This window comes from Vombatus ursinus, unplaced genomic scaffold, assembly GCF_900497805.2.
Source record: "Vombatus ursinus unplaced genomic scaffold, bare-nosed wombat genome assembly UNPS02014852.1, whole genome shotgun sequence".
Classification (NCBI taxonomy): domain Eukaryota; kingdom Metazoa; phylum Chordata; class Mammalia; order Diprotodontia; family Vombatidae; genus Vombatus; species Vombatus ursinus.
Window position 1 is genome coordinate 2,414,803 of NW_020954630.1, and position 18,051 is coordinate 2,432,853.

The 18,051-nt window shown below is 40.1% G+C and overlaps 1 protein-coding gene and 1 pseudogene across 5 annotated transcripts in view; both read right to left on the reverse strand.

The window, feature by feature from the left end:
- PRKAG2 (protein kinase AMP-activated non-catalytic subunit gamma 2) overlaps window positions 1–18,051 on the reverse strand; it is a 452,810-nt gene that overhangs the window by 262,630 nt on the left and 172,129 nt on the right. The window lies entirely within an intron of this gene.
- Window positions 4,441–4,598, reverse strand: LOC114027190 (annotated as a pseudogene).

The following is an 18,051-nucleotide window of genomic DNA, read 5'->3' on the forward strand; positions in this document are numbered from 1 at the left end:
GTGTGTGTGTGTGTGTGTGTGTGTGTGTGTGTGTGTGTGTGTGTGTGACAGACCCCTTTGGCAGGTCTGGTGAAGCTTATGGACCCTATCTCAGAATATTTTTTTTTTAATTTATAATTGAAGGAAATGTTAAATTTTAGTGAAATTAAGGATGTAATTTTTTTTTTCTCATCCAATTTCACAGACTCCCTGAAGTCTCTCTACGTGAAGCACATGGACTGTAGGTTAAGGATTCCTCTGTCTAGCTGCTTCATTAATTGACTGGACTTGAGGTTATAGAGAGGGCCAGTAAAATGGATGCATTTTATCATTTTTTTCAAACTACTTAAAATGCAACTCAATAAGCCAAGTGCCTACTGTGTGCAGGGTATTGTGTAAGTGATGGTGGAAACAAAGTTTAGCTAAGACATTGTGGTACCATGAACTACCCTACAATCTAGCAGAAGAATAAAATACTTAAATTTACAGTTAGTTATACGGCATTAAACAGAAATTGCTATAACAGTTTTGTTTATTTACAGAAATGTAAATGGATTGTTTATTAAGATAATTTGTTCTTTTGGTATGCCCTCACACAACCTTAGATCTAGAAGGAGCCTTAAAGACTAACTAGTTCAATAAATTTATTTTACAGATGAGGAAACTGAGGACAAGAGAGGTACAATGACTTGCCTATATTTGCAAAGTTGTCAGTGGTCATTCAAGGACTAGAACCCAGGCTTTCTGATTCCCAATTCAGTACAACATAATGTAGTGGATAGAACACTGAACTACATATCAGCTGGATTCAAACTGCCCCCTCAAGTACCCTGAACAAGGCACTTAGCCCCTATAGCCTCAGTTTCCTCATCTGCAAAATGAGGGAGTTAGATTTGATAGTTTCTAAGGTCTGGTCCCTTCTAACTCTAAATTTATGATTCTATTTTCTTTTCCATGGTATGACAATATTCAGGGAATTCAGATCGACAAAGTGTTCCACAAATCTGTGTCCGTAACTCTGAAAATACATCAAAATTTCTACCCTGCTGATAGTTGATCCTGAACATAATCTTTCAAATTAAGGTCAGAACCTTTGCAGTTGCCCCCCTCCTCTCTACCCTCTTTAATTGTGGTAGAGTTGAGTAAGCCTTTCACCACTAGGGGGCACAGCTGAGCACACAAATCCTGTAATATTGCCAGTGAAATACTCTAATGACTGACACTTCTTCTATAAGGTTTGATTTTAATGTAAATCAAATCAGTTGATTAAAAAAAATCAGCAGATGCTGATCATTTTCTCATTCTAGGTAAAAGACTTCTTTTGTGGATGGATGTGAAGACCTTCAGCTTTTCCTAGGTGATTCACTGATGCTACATTTTTGGAAGCAGCTGTCCAGAAAAAGGGGAAAGCCCTAAAGCTAAAAGTTACAGAATCATAGAATTTGAGAACTGGAAGTGATCTGAGCAGTCACCTCGTCCAACCCATACATGGACAGAATTTCCACTTACAACATATTTGCCAAGTGGTTGCCCATCTTCTACCGAAAGGAGGTAAACCTTTCAGGGAAGCACATTCCATTTTCAAATAGCTCCAATTAATAATCAGGTGTTTTTTTTCTGACCTCAAGCTTAAAATTGCCTATTCATAACTTTTACCTGTTGCTCCTGTTTCTGTCCTTTGGGAAAAAAGAGAACAAATCTAATCCCATTCGGCAGTCCCTCAAATACCTAAAGATAGCTATCATGGCCACACCAACATTCCCTGCTCTGGGCTAAATATACCAATTTCCTTCAACTGATCTTCGTATGTAAATTAAGGCCCATATATTCAAGGCCATGGTCCCCATGGACCAGGCCCCATCCTAACTGCCCTCCTCTGGACAGTCCCCAGATTATCAATGTCCTTCTTATCACATGGTGCCCAGAACCGAATACAATACTCCAGCTAAATTCTGATGCGGAGAAGGTGCCGTAGTGGGACTGTCACCCCCCTATTCCCAGAAGCTGTGTCCCACTTAACGCAGCCCAAGATCTCACTAGCTTTTTGGACTGCCTCATCACACTGCTGGCTTATATTGTGCTCAAAGTTCCCCCAAACTCCCAAATCTTTCTCAGAACTGCTGACTGTGTATTTGATCATGTGATCAAATAGGATAATACTTGTTATTAGATGAACAGTGCATATTTAAAGGGGAAATTGCCAAGGCTTCAGGAACATTGACAGGAGCCCCAGAGCACTTTAGAAGTACTATAACATTCACAACTCATGATAACATTTTGGAAATCACATACTGTTCTGATGAAACATTGGATATTGATGTTGAAACCCTGTGCAATCTGAGATATGAGGAAGAATTCAAGGGACCAGAGCTAGCAGATGGTGACGGTGATGAAAGGCCATTCACCCAAGCTGGTGTCTGTATAGATGATCAGGCCCGAGAGCAAAAGCTGGTTTCCAGCTCTCCTCTTCCTGAATTGACAACCCCAAAGCCAGGAGTTTACAGTGGAATGTGCCTTCATCTTAATTTCACAGCCTTTCAGGGTAACATGCATTACCTTGGGCTGACAGGACTTGAAGCAGTAGGAAAAGATGGACAATCTTTGCCAATTACATTAGACAAGATGTCCGCTTCACCTAGTGATTTAAATGACCTTCCTGAACATAATGATGATTCCAGGACCTGAGTACAGTGTCTGGCACATAGTAAGTGCTCAGGAATTTAACAAATGCTCATATCCTCCCTCCTTCTCCCAAGCATCCTTCATCGCATAACTGTGGAATTGATTTTTATTTTTTATTTTTCCCTTTTGAATTTTCTTATTATATTCAGGCAATGCTCTAGTCTGTCAAGATCCTTTAAAATCCTGACTTTATCATTTGGTGTGCTAGTTATCTGTACTACCTTTTTGTGATCTGCACATTTGATAAGCATGCCTTTACCCAAGTCATTGATTAAAGGTGTTAAATAGCACAATGCCAAGCATGGATCACTGGAACATTCCGTTGGAGATCTCCTGCTGACAATGAATCACTGAGAACTATTCTTTGAGTCTGGACATCCAACCACCTCTGAACCCATAGGATATTTAATCAAAAGCTTTGCTAAAATTTGGGTAAGCTATATTCAAAGCATTCCTCTCACCAACTAGTTTAGTAACATTATTAAAAACAAACAAACAAATAAACAAAAGTTAGTCTGACATGATTCCTGATGAAGCCATGCTGGTTCTTTGTAATTAATCCTTCCCTTTCTAGATATATGCCAACTCTTTTTAATGTTCCATTCCAGAATTTTCCCTAGGAATTCAAGGCAAGCTTATTAGCCTATAGTTTGTAGAATCTGTTCTCTTCTCTTTTTTTTTTTTTTTTGGAAGACATTATAATATTTGACCATATCTCATTCTGTTGAACCTCTCCAGGTTTCCATGATCTAAGTCAACAGCCCTGGATCCAAATTCCAGTCCTGCCATTTACTAGCCGTGTGAGCATGGGCAAGCCACTTTCTCTCTCTCTCTCTCTGAGTCATAGTTTCCTCATCTCTAAAATGAGGGAGTTGAATAATATCTGTAAGGTCCCTTCTAGCTTGAAGCTATGAATCCACGAAAAAAGATGACACCGCACCAGGAGTGCCATGACCTCTTTTTAGTGCTGGTACTCCTATTACAACCCATCCATCAGCCCATGAGAGAGAGAGAGAGAGACATCTTATTTATCTCATATGATAACAGAATGAGATCTTATACTTAAGTTAGTTTTCTTAACACTAATAGTTACCCCTTAAAACTTTTCACAAAACCTTCAAAATTTTTTCTTCTTGTATGGGACATTTCTAAAATGTCCACATTTCCCTGCATTCTTAAATGAAGTATACACTTTTAAAATCCATGCGTAATTACTGCCAAAAATAAAGAGAGGTATATTTTGGCACAACATAAGAGGAAAAACTTGGGAGTGCTGAAAAGTGGAATCAGTTGCATCGGGAGGAAGTGAGTGCCTTTTACCAAAAGTCTGTGAGTGAATGGCCACGTGTCAGGAATATTGTCAATGGGATTCATGTTTCAGAGGGTTGGACTAGGTGATCCTGGAGATATCCTGTAACTCGTATAGTCCATGTAGTTCATGGTTCTTTAAAGTCATCCTTATATCCAATCAAATGAAAGGTTTTGTTTTTTTTTTAAGAGCTGTAAGAGCTTTTGAGATTCTCTAGTCTTGAGGCCTTGAGAAGGTAAATTAATGGCCTACCCAAAGTCAATTACTAGACCAAGCTGAAAAACAGTCAGTTATGATCAGGGGCTATTCAAATGAGAAGAATAGTTTGTCTCTATATCAAAGAGCCCCGGAGAGCTATGCCTTAAAAGAAAATTAAATGTTTTATTATAAACAACATTAAACACCCATACAAACCATCAAATTTGCTCAACTATTTATATTTAAATTAACTTCTCTATTCTGATACTTTAAAAAAATGTTGCTAGTAATTCCCAGTGACTTCCCATCACCCTCTATAGAATTCTCCTTTGTAACAAAGAATGCCTTGACTGCATATTGTAATGATCACTAGGATCTGTTCCATTCTTATTAATGAGAATGTTAACCTTTTCTCCTTCCCCACCAACAGACTATTTAATTTAAACTAATTTCAACGTGTAAAATATCTTAACCACTTTTTCAGTCCTTTCCTCTGAGTCTCCACTAATACTCTTTGTTCATACATATCCATTCACTTTTCCTCTATGCTTTTCAAGTCTCTATCTATCAGTTTTTCTATATTTTGCTGTTCTCACTGTCCCTGCCTCCAACAGAACCTTATTCTTTCTAATTTGCTGCTTCTAATTTAATATGGTCGAAGAATCCAGATAACAAGGCACTGTTTTGCCTTTATTTTAGGTACAGTTAAAACAAGCTTGGTTAGTGAAAGCTAGGTGATGCAATGGATCTGGAGTCAGGAAGACCTGAGTTCAAATTTGACCTCAGATGCTGATGTGCTGCATGACCCTTGGCAATTCACTTAACATCAGTTTCTTCAACAGTAAAATAGCAATGATAATAATAAGAAGAGTAGCATCTACCTCTCAGGATTGCTGTAAGGATAAAATAGACAAAATATTTGCAAAGTACTTTGCAAACCTGAAAGGGCTATATGTTATAAAGCTTAAAACTGTACTAAGATTTGTTGTATAAATGCTAGCTCATGCTATTGTTGCTGTTATTATTATTATTATTATTACTGTGAGAGCCTCAATATTTGAGTTCCAGCATTTAATTCTTAGATTCTGCAACGTCAATATTTGTTGCTAGGAGGTTTGTCTATTTCCTCCCTGTTTCTACCATGTCAACAATAAATGAAGCACATTTTATCCAGAATTAGCTGCTGATCTGTGGAAGGTCAACTGAAAGCAAGGATCTTCGGGAATGGGACAAATAGAGGAGCATGGGTATAGGTAGGTGGGAGAGGCACCAGGAGAAGGGCATAGGTGGATAGTCAAAAACAGACTTCACAATTTTGCCTAGGATTAACATCAATTATTTAGCATGTAATGCCACTAACCACACCAATAAATCTTGGTTTAATCTGCACCCCTCCCAGCCCCGCCCTACGAAACTATGTTAGGTTCTCTGCCAAATACAAGAGCACATCAAAAACTATAAAAGCCAAGGATATAATCACAGACTAATGTGAACTTGGGGGTGGGGTTAAATCAGGGATAAAGTGTTTTTGAAAGTTCTCGGCTCTAACTGAGAAGACCTGTGATTTCCTCTCCTTTCCTTTGCTCATTTATCAGTCACTTTAGGAAGATGCACAGGATCCTGAATTCAGAGCTAGAAGGAGCGTCTGAGGTCACTCAGACCAATCCCTTCATTTTACCAATGGAGAAACAGATCCAAAGAGATTAAGTGATGCGCCCAAGGTCGCACAATAGTAAGGAGAGTCAGGATTCGAACTTCTTAGAAGAATTACGTCTTCTGATGAGGTTTAAGTGAGAAAATGGAGGTAGCTTTGGAAAGTGACGGTTAAGAACAAGCTCCAAAATACAGGGCAATCTGAGCTAATACTCAGAAGTAAGAGCTAGATAAAGAGGGAACAGAGGGACAAACTCTTGAATGATGACTGAAGCTTAATAAAAAGTGCTCAGAGGAAAAATGATGTGAAAGGTTCATCAATGATTTCTACTTTGATGACATTTCAACAAGTCAGAATGTCATATGTAATTATAATAATAATAATAATGTATCTATATTGTTCTTTTCAATTTTTCAACCTGTTTCCCCCTTTCAAGATGATTACACCCTTTGATCTTCACAACAACCCTGTAAGGTAGGCAGTAATAATAATTATAGAGCATGTACTCCAGATTTTGGGCAAATAGATCTTACAGAGTTCAAAGAAATGGTAGGTAGGCTCCCCTGGAGTAAAATTCTAAAGAGGAAGTCAGTCTCAGGAAGGAGGGAATGTTCTGAAGAACTGAATTTTTAGAGAAACAATTCTGATGAGGAGGAAAAGGGATAGTTGTCTAGAGAAACAAATGTAGATCCAAAGGAGAGTCACTGATCAAACCCAATTCTGAGAAGATATGAACAGAAGATGAAAGCAAGAGCAGATAATGGTGGCTAAGTACAAAAACATAGCACAGTCCTGGAAGAATGAATAGCATGTAAGGAATGCTAAGGTTCAGCCTAAGATATATCTAGCAGAGGACAACAAAGAAAGGATTTTTTTGTTTGGGAGAAAAAAAAAGAATCAAAGAAGGGTTAGGATCACCGCTCAGGGTGTATGGGATGACAATAAAAGATTAGTGTGATCTCCTATGAAGCATGAGCATGGTGCAGCACTTCTTAAACTACAGGTCTTGGGGCAGTTAGGTGGTGCAGTGGATAGAACACCGGCCCTGAAGTGAGGAGGACCTGAGTTCAAATCTGACCTCAGACATATAACACTCACTAGCTGTGTGACTCTGGGCAAGTCATTTAATCCCAATTGCCTCACAAAACTAACAAACAAACAAACAAACAACAGCAACAACAAAAAAAACCAACGTAACACAATTTAAACTATAGGTCTCAAAAAATCTGGCAACAGTAGAAGGTTTCTGAATGCGTGACCAAATATTAAAAATCAAACATGTAATGAATCCAAGGTATTTCTGGTAGCACTTGCCCATGTTACGTAGTGGGACTTCACTGCAACCTTGGTTCTGAACACAAAGCATGCACGCTTTTCACTGAGAATGCCCTCAGACCACAAAACGCCAATGATACTGCTGAAACTCAAAAAGGGGTCTCAAGTGGGAGAAGTTTGAGAAGCCTGGGTATAGTGGATAGAGGGCTAGCCCTAGAGTCAGCAGGACATGGAGTTATCCCTGGCTTCAGGCTCTTCTCAGCTGTGTGAACTTGGGCAAGTCACTCAACCTTTCTTAGCCTCAGTTTCCTCATCTGTAAAATGGGAATAGTGCTACTCTAAGCAAGATGTTTTGAGGATCAAATAATACATAAAGCACTCTGCAAATCTTAAGTGCTATATAAATGCTAATCACTTTTGTTGTTGCTGTTGTGAGCCAATTGCTGTGTTTTCAGTTTATTTATCCCTATATAATTTCTAACCTCTTCCCACATGTAATTCCTCATATTAGCCTCTTGCCTTGGAATAGTAAACAGGACTGAAAGTTCAGAAGGCCATCTTTCACACCATCTAATAGACCAGTCGGCAATCTCCCCTACAGGAATGTAAGAATGGTCTTACTCATAACCTGACACTTTTACCTTCAGTATCCAGGTATGGGTATTTCACTGTGGTCATAAGAAGAATGATTTTCATCAAGTAATCAATAACCATTTATTAAGCATTAACTATGTGCCAGACACTGTGCTAAGCACTGGGGATATAAATATAAAAAAAGAAAGACCTCTCAGAGATTTATCTAACGGGGGAAAGAATCTTATCTTCATCAGTCATGGATAGCGATGGATATAGTTTACCTAGATTTTAGAAAAGTCTCTTATATGAAAGAAAAAAAAGTCTTTCATTCTATTCCAGTGAACCAAATGGAAAGTTAGAGAGGTTACATGATAGTATAAAATTAGGTGGACGCGAAACTGGCTGAACTGCAAAGCCCAAAGTGAACAGAACCTTGGACAGCGCCCACCTTCAGGGGTCAAGAAGAGAGACTGTGAGGCATCAGGGAAGGAGGAAGAAAAGATGTTACAGAAGGTGGGTATGGACTGGGGAAGGTCAGGATTGTCGGATTCCAAGAAGGAATAACTATTAAATAGGGCAGCTAGACGACAGAGTGCTGGGCCTGGAGTCAGGAAGACCTGGGTTCAAATCCAGCTTCAGACACTGTGACTCTGGGTAAGTCACTTCACCCTGTTTGCCTCAGTTTCCTCATCTGTTAAATAAGCTGGAGAGGGAAATGGCAAATCGCTCCACTATCTTTGCCAAGAAAACCTCAAACAGAGTCACAAAGAATCAGTCTGAACAACAGCAATAGCAGTGTGATATAATCAAAAGAACACAGGACTAGGAGTTACAACACCTGGCTTGGCTTGAGAGACACAGTATTCTGCTAATTCTCCTTTCCTCTCTCCTTCTACCTCTCTTAGAATCTCTGATTTCCTTCCAAACTTAGCTCCCCCTACATTTCTTGCAAAATCACCACCTCCTAGACAACACCCATCAATGCAGCTTCTAGTGCATCCTCAGCCAAAATGACAAGTTTATGTGTTTTGCATATATTCCATATACGCTCATATGTAGACTTGCCGTCTGCACTTACAATCAATCAATCAATGAACATTTATTAAGAGTTTACTATGTGCTATACACCCTGCGCTAACTGCAGAATGAAAGCCCTTTGAAATGAGAGACTGATTTTTGTCATGTATGCTCAGCACCTAGCACAGAGAAGGCACTTAACAAATACTGGCTGACTGATTAACTTTAGAGGTCACATAGTTCAACCCTCTATGTGCCACACTGGAGACAAAGTGATAGTTACCTACTTGGTACTCCCCTAGGGCCTGGGCTTTTTAAAGCAACTCTATTCAGGATCTTTTAAAAATATATCCATGGTTCTTTAACCTATTTATCTTATAAATCTGTATATTTCCATATATCAATTATTTAATCAATAAGTCTAATCAAATCAATTGATGAAGCAATAAGGCACCTACCATATCCAAAGCATTATGGAGGATAAGGAAGTATAAGAAACAGGACCCGCCCTCCAGAAGCTCTCAATCAAGTTAAACAGAGAGACACAGAGACAAAAAGACAGACATGTGCGTGTGCACGTGCACGCACACACACACACACATACACACACACACACACACACACACACAACAGAAGAAGGCATTATGATTGCCAAACAAATGGCACTTCTCAACAGCGTGGCCCTGAAGCTAAACTCTACAATGTGTTCTTTTTCCCAATTAGCAGGGACTGTCTGGCTTTTTATTTGCATTTCTAGCACTTATCACAGTTCGTGGTACACAGTAAGTGCTTAACAAATGCCTTTACATTCCATTCTAGTCACTGCCTTAGTTCAAGGCCCTCACCACCTGTTGTTTAGACTATTGCAATGGCCTCCTAAATGGTCTCCCTCTCTCATCTCCCCGTGCATCTTACACACAGCTGCAAAGTAATTTTGCAGGTTTGACTATGGCACTCCCCTACTCAAAAAACTGCAGTCACTCCCAGCACCTCTAGAATAAAATATCAACTTCTCTGGTTTTTAAAGCACTTAACTTAACCTTCACCTACCTCTCCAGCTTCATTACATATTCTTCTTCTCATGCTCTATCGTCTAGTCAAAGTAGCCTTATTGTTCCTCAAACATGCTCCCCATCTCCCATTTCCATTTTTTGTTGACCCCCCCATATCAGAAATGCTTTCCCTTTTTCACTTCTACTCACAGACGACTTTACTTCCTTCAAGAGTATGCTGAAGCACTACCTTTTACAAGGAAGTCTTTCCTGATCCCTGCAACTGCTTGGGCCCTCCTTTGCTAAATTATCCTGCATTCATTTCATACTTATTCTGCATATTCTTACATATACACATGTCATCTCTTCTGACAGAAGGTGATAAGCTCCTTGAGAGATGGGATCTTTGAATCCCAGGTGCCTAGCCTAAGTGCCTGGCACATAGTAGGTACTTAATAAATGCTTACTGATTGGTTGATTACATTGAAGGAAATAGTTAATTTGGGAAAAGGAGGTTAAACTAAGGATAATCTAAGTCAGGCATGGAAGTGATCATGTGACCATGAGCCTCAACCTCAGGGCTAAATGAAATCAGATAAAGTCTTAAAAGAAATCAGGCAAGGAGTAAAAATTAGGCAGCAAGCCTAATTAAGAATCTTAAATACTGCCACTCCTTGCCATTTCCCTTCCTGTACACACTTTTTACTCATGTAAACACTTTAAGGTAAAAAAAAAAAAAACTTTTAAAAATCTTTGTATCTCATCCTATTTCATATCCCCTAAACCTCAGCACCCAGGCCCTAGTGTAGGAGTGGGGAACCTGCAGCCTCAAGGCCACATTGGCCTTCCAGGTCCTCAAGTGAAGCCCTTTGGAGTCTGTCAAAGGGTTGCACTTGAGGACCTAGGTTTGGATTCAAAGGGCCCCACTTGAGGACCCAGAGGGCCACATGTGGCCTCAAGGTCGCAGGTTCACCACCCCTGGTAGTGCATTATACATGGCTATGAATGGAGTAGGAGTTTACTAAATGCGTGTAAATTGAATAAGGATAATATAACAGTGTTAGGACTCTAAGTATATGTGCTATAGGGCAAGATGCTTCTGTTTTTATGACTTAATGATCTGAGGAATGGCAGAAAGAGTGGATTGTTGAGAGGAAGGGAGGATCAGCTGGCATTGGTAAATATAAGAGAAGCCAAAGTCAGTCTTGTAGGCCAAAGAAAAGTTTGGCATCTTAACAATGATTATGACCACACACACACACACACACACCCCTTTGGCTAACCCAGGAGAATTTTTCCATCTTTATTTGTGTTCTTTTCACCACCACTCTCTCCCTACTTCTGCTTCCATCAGAGGGCATAGTTGGAACTATTCATTCATTCATTCATTCATTCATTCATTTCTTCAAATTGCTACATACCAAGTCTGGGCAAGGTCTCCTGCTAAATTCAGTCTGATTAAGGAAATTACAGTCTACTTGGAGAGATGGAAAAGGCACATGAATAATACACAGTATGGGTGGAACAGATAGATACTAATTCATACATGAGTACAAAGGAGAGAAGACAGATTCTGGCTAGGGAAATCAGGAAAAGCTTCATAGAACAGGTGGCATTTGAGATGGACCTTCAAAGATTGGCAAGATTTTAATATGGTGTGATGGGGAAGGACATAAATTCCAGGGAGAGAGAACAGCCTATAGGCAAAAGTGGGGAGGGAGGAAAATATATATGGCCTGTCTGAGAGCCATTAAGAGTCTTCTGCAGAATAGAAGCATATAATCCCCCCCTTTTTTTTTTTTTTTTTTGCAATGGGGTTAAGTGACTTGTCCTGGATCACATAGCTAGTAAGTGTTGTGTGTCTGAGGCCACATTTGAACTCAGATGCTCCTGAATCCAGGGCCAGTGCTCTATCCACTGCACGACCTAGCTGCCCCTGGATATCATCTTGAAAACAGGCCTTGAAAAAAACCCGGAAAGACTTACATGAACTGATGCAAAATGAAGTGAGCAGAACCAGGAAAACACTGTATATAGTAACAGCAATATTGTATAATGATCAACTATGAATGACTTAACTATTCTCAGCAGTACAATGATCCAAGGCAATTCCAAAGGACTTGTGATGAAAAATGTTATCCACATCCAGAGAAAGAACTGATTGAGTCTGAATACACATCAAAAAACACTATTTTTCACTTTATTTTTTTCATGTTTTTTTTTTGTCTGTTTCTTCTTTTACAACATGACTAATGTGAAAATATGTTTCACATGATTGCACATATATAGGCTATATGAAATTGCTTATACTGTCTCAGGGAAGGGGGAGGCGGAAAGAAGAAAATTTGGAACTTAAAATTAAAAAAATTAATGTTAAAAATTATCTTTACATGTAATTGAGAAAAATAAAATATTATATGTATATATTTATTTATAGAAAATGGCCTTAAAATGTCAGACTAATGAGTTTGGATTTTATCTAACAGGCAAACCCCAGGATTGCCTGCAGAATGGGATTCAAAGGAAAGAAGAAATAAGAATTCTAGGCAGAAAACAACTGGGTATTAGGAAATAAAATCCAAGGGTGAAAAGTAAAAGGTAAATGTATTAAAATAGGAATTTATAAGAACAATTAAGCTACTACCTTGCTGTTCTTTTTCTTTAAAAACAGCCCCAGTCTATCTGAAACCAGGGCCTAATATGACATTTTCTTACAGAAATCTCCATGGACTTCATCATACTCCTTTATGATAAGAAAATTAAGAGTAGATTTTCAAAGAAAAATATTCTTTCGCTGTTTGCTGGGAAGGTCAAATGTAATTAATGGCAATGGAAGATTTCAAGGGCACTGCTGATTTCTGTGCTGGCTGTGAGCTGCAGGGAGAGGACGCTTTGATAAACTTAATTGGATGATTTCCTGCTTTCGGATGAACAAAAGAATTCAGCGGAGCAAAAGAGTCTGCTTGACGACGCAGAAGCTAATGGAAGGCTGGCACTTTGAGCCGGGCTTTTGTTCCTCGTCCTTTGAGGAGAGCTGTTAGTGATACGTTTCTGGGGGGAGTGAGAGGCAAAGACTGGAGTAGGAGCAAGAGGAAAACCTTGTTCCCCTGTCACAATGGCAGAAAAGGAATATCAAACCTATTGGTGTTTGTGTGGGTTTGGTGATGAAGGGGAAAGAGAACTGCCAGGAGGACCCAGGTTTGAGCTTGGAAAGTTTTATTTCTTTTCTTTTTTTTTTTTTTCCCGCTAGGCAATGGGGTTAAGTGACTTGCCCAGGGTCACACAGCTAGTAAGTGTTATGTGTCTGACGCCGGATTTTAACTCAGTTCTTCCTGAATCCAGGGTCGGTGCTCTATCCACTGTGCCACCTAGCTGCCCTGGAAAGGTTATTTCAATACTTCAATCAACAAGCAATAATTAGGCACTTACTAAACTGCAGGTCATTGAGCTAAACTCTGGGGATACAAAGACAAAAGTGAAAGTCCCTGCCCTCAGGCAGCTTACAATATAATGGGCATCATAAAAGACGTCATAAAAGTCTCTAAGTATCTACTTAAGGCATACAAGATGAAGAGAAGAGAGCTGTGGGATGGAATTCACTGGTGGTGAGGGGATCAGGACAGGTTTCCCAGAGACAGAGATCAGGAAACAGAATATTCTAGACCAGAGATGGGGCACTCTGGGTTGTCAAGTGCAGCCCTTTAACTGAGGAGCAGCCATCTGTAGCATTTAATGAAGGTGTTGTGGAGGAGGGGTGGTAGCCATGAAGCTTTTAAGACATTTTAATTCTAGTAGCAGAACCCAGAAGAGCATTGAAATGTGATATAATAGAGTACTCACTCTGGAGTCAAGAGGTCATGGATTCAAATTCAACTTCTGACCCCTGCTACTTCTGTGATCTTGGGCAAGTATCCTTGGACCTCAGTTTCCTCATTTGTAAAATGAGGGTATTGGACTAGAATCAGGGTGGGGAACCTGCAACCTCGAGGCCCTGTGTGGCCCTCTACGTTCTCAAGAGAGACCCTCTGACTGAATGCAAACTTCACAGAACAAATCTCAAGTAAGTTTGGAAGGCCACATGTGGTCTTCAGGCCGCAGCTTCCCCATCCCTGGACTAGATGGCTTCTAAAAATCCCTTCCAGTTCTAAATTTGTGATTCTATCTATCTGTCTGTCTGTCTGTCTATCTATCTATCTATTCAAACTTAGATTCATTTAACCCAGAGACATGGGGGGGGCGGGGAGAGGGAGGGAACATGAAAACTGTGGGAAATAACAGTTTCAACTTAACACCTGAGCCTTGAACATAGCATATGGGCAGAAAGAACCTGGTGTCCCTTATTACAGAAATAGGGGTTGAGACATATTCTAACTCACCTGAAGATGAAACAAATTAAAACTGAAAAACACAGACTTTTGGATTAATCTATAGTAACCTACAGACAGAGGATCGTGATAGAAATGCCCCTTTAAGGAACAGAAGGAAGTGTGACCCACTGCTAAAAAGATGCTAAATTCAAGCACGAATTCAATATGTATGGCAAATCTCCATTTTATCGGCAGCCCTGAGCTCCTTCCTGCCTTAGTCTTCCTCCACTGACTCTTTGGAACCTGAGCTCATCACTGAAAGAGTTTTTGTGCTTGCCCTAAAGTGGGCTGTGTCCGCCTACTGTGGCAAATGACCTGGCCTTCAACATTCCCCCACCCTCACCCCCTCTGGCATGGAAATGCTTACTGACTTTCTGGATTCTGACCAGAGCTTGTCCCTCTGACTACTATTTATCGTTTCTAATCCTGCTTCAGACACTGGGCTCCCTGCCAGAAAGAAGGGGCTTCTGGTGGTTTTCTGATGGAAAGAACCCTTGCCTAAGTGTTGCCATTAACAGGGCATGACAGCCAAACCAACTCTCTGACTTAGCTGAGTATCTATAATTTACATCTGAGTAGAAGTTTACACCACTATTTAAAACTGTATTTCTCTTCAGAAAGGTTTGTCGATCCAATTACATACTTCTCTAAAGCAAGGAACCGAGGGCTGCATAATATACCTTAGGAAGCCTGGGATGAGGCCTATGAACAGCCTGGAATTTGAGACTCCAGATAACGACAGTAAGTCCTACCAGAGCCGCAGTAATGCTATATACTATACAGTGCTATAGGTAGACCACTGGCCTGTTTTTCTAAGAGTGCATCTGTTCTAGGGAAATGATTTTCTTCACCCCTGTCTGCACTGATAGCTGTCTGATAAAACTGAGGCATAGGACATAAGGCCCAAAGGATGAAAAGGATTTATGTATGCTTACTACAGGTTGCAATTTTTAATAAGAAAATGGAATTAAATATTTCTATTTTATTTTAAAATTTCCCTAAATCCCTTTTCTCCTGTATGCACTCCATATCCCCCAATGTCCCCAAACCAGAATTTATGAGTTCTCTCAATATATTCTAATCCTCAAAACTATACTCTGGACAAATTAGTTAGAAAAATGCTGGTTTAGATAATTTCTAGTCTGTCCAGTAAAGTGTAAAGTTCTTGAGGGTAGGCAGGGTCTGTTTTTCATCATTGGCACTTACCACACAGTAGTGCCTGACTCACTTTTAACTGGACCTGTGATTTCATATATAGAGAGATTTCATCTATATAGAGCTCCCTTGAGGAATATTCTCTCCCAGTGTGGATCAGGACCTTCTCTGCAACTGAGAGTCTTAGAATGCTGCCTGGGGCATTGAGGGGTTCTGTGCCTTGCTCAGGGATCCACAGACAGTATGTGTCAGAGACACAACTTGAACCCAGCTCTTGCAAATTCCAAGGCTAGCTCTTTATTATACCGTCCTCTGACAGTAGTGTGAGATGTGTGAAGGGAGAGATTAAAGAGGAGCAAATCAGTTAGGAAGCTATTAAAATAGTCTAGACAAGAAGTAATGAGGTCTTAAAAGACGGTGGTTACAGGGGGGGCAGATGGGAGAGATTGCAGAGCATCTCACCCTTGCTCACAGTAGGCACTTCAAAAGTCCTTGTTGGATTGAATTAGAATATATAGCTTGTTCTTCAAATTTTCCTCCAATGTGCTAAAAAGTAGGTTTTGTAACCCAAATATCTGAGTTATAATCAATCACCCTTTTTAAAAAAAATTTTTATACATTTTAAACTTAAAATACAAAACAAAAAAAAGAACATTTCCATGTATAAAGCAGAACATAAAGGATTCAATATAACATCTAACAGACGCTACATATTGCTTTCAAAGTTACCCAGTTTTTCTGTGCTGCCTTCTATGTTTTCTTTTGTTCTGTGCAGTGTACATTTTTTTCCTCTCTCCCTCCCCACACCAATCTAAAGAAGACAGTTACACTTAAACACAAATAATATACATACATACATACATATATACATACATGTAAAACCACACCCTTCCTGCCTAAGACTCCAAAGAGTATAGAGGTAGACAAAGGTGTTAGGCAGCAGCCCTGAAGTCACAATGTACACAGGAGAAATGCTCTAAGGGTGATGATAGAGGAGTAAGCCAGAAAGGAATGTGACGAGCTTTGGAGCCAGCTAGATACCACAGTGGGTAGAGTCAGGAAGACCTGAATTCAAATCTGATCTCAAACCGCTTACTACCTGTGTGACCCTGGGCAAGTCATTTCAACTCTGTCTACTTCAATTTCCTCATCTGTAAAATGGGGATGATAATAGCGTCCACCTCACAAGGCTATTATAAGGACCAATGAGATAATATTTGTAAGTGATTTGCATAGTGCCTGGCCCATGTAGGTGCTAAATAAATGCATGTTTCCTTCCTTTCTTTCCTGTTCCCTAATGGTATCCTGGGTAGTTTCATCTAACGGTGAATGGCATAGAACACTTTGTCAATAGTTTCTCTAGTAATCAGTTTATAATATCTGACATAGCATTCTACTGGAAGAATTAACCTGGGGCTGACCTACGGGAATAACTTAAATTTCTGGCCCAAGGAAAGAAGCGCTTTGAATTTTGAAGATTCACAAATCATTTGGTTTTACCTTTTTACTAAAACCCTGAAGGATTCAGGAGATGTCACGACATAAGGAATAGCAACGTTCCAGGCAAGGTAGGGATACCACAAAAGTCTCCCTTTCCTTCCATGTATCCTACACATTGCTGCCAGACACCTTTCCAAAACATTGCTATTATGTTACTAGTTCCGCTAAAAACCTCCAAAGATTCCCTGCTGCCGGCAGGAAAGTCCAAATAAACCCTTCTTCCTAGAATCCGAGGTACTCCACAATCTGATCCCTACCTCCATTTCCAAGCTTCTCTCTAATAAGGGATGAGAACCCTTGGCTCTGGCCAGATTGATGACTTCTCCATACACACTGAGGTCATTTCTATGATCATGCCTTTCCTTATGCTGCCATTCATGCCTAGAATGCCTTCCAGGATAGGGAGGGATTTTATGGATGGAAAGAGTGTGGGCATCCCAGGTGAGGGCAACGACATGAGCAAAGGGAGAGAGGAGAGACCTTGAGTAGTTTTGTTCAGGATGAAACAGGGGCCAGCCTGGCCATGCGGTGCTTTCCTGGGTGTCATCAAGTAGAAACAGTAACACATCCTGGGTGTGGCCAGGGAGGAATTAGCTATACACAACTGTACCATCCTTACTCTGAATTTCTCAGCATCAATTGACTAAACCAGAGTTAGAATGTTCTCCTCTCCTCTCCACCCTCCTCTTTATACGCTCAAGTTCCTCAATGAATTCAATGACAGTAGGAATTATTTGACCTTTTTTTTTAGGGATTATTGTTCTTCCACTTGCTAGCTGTGTGAATTTGGGCACTTTAATTAATATCTCTGAGCCTGTTTTCTCATCTGTGTACTGGGCATAATAATACTTCCACCATATGCTTTCAAAGTGAGTATTGAATGAGATAGTGCATGTAAAATGCTTCATAAACCCTAAAGTGTACATGGGATCACTGCAGCATGGATTTAGAGGGGTAAAGATCCTTAGAGGTCAAACAAGCAGCTAACAAGCACTTATAAAATGTTCACTATGTGCCACATACTGTCATGAGTGCTGGGGACACAAATTGTTGCTGTGTGTTGTTCAGTCACATGTGACTGACTCTTCATGACCCCATTTGGGGTCTTCTTGGCCAAGATACTTGAGTGGTTTGCCATTTCCTTCTACAGCTCATTTTACAGATGAGGAGACTGAGGCAAACAGGGTGAAGTGACTTGCCCAGGGTCACACAGCTAGCAAGTGTCTGAGGCTGGATTTGAACTCAGGAAGATGAGTCTTTCTGACTTTAGGCCCAGCACTCTGGGGATACAAAGAAAAAGAATAAAATAATCCCTACTCTCCTCCAATCCAAACTCCTCATTTTGCA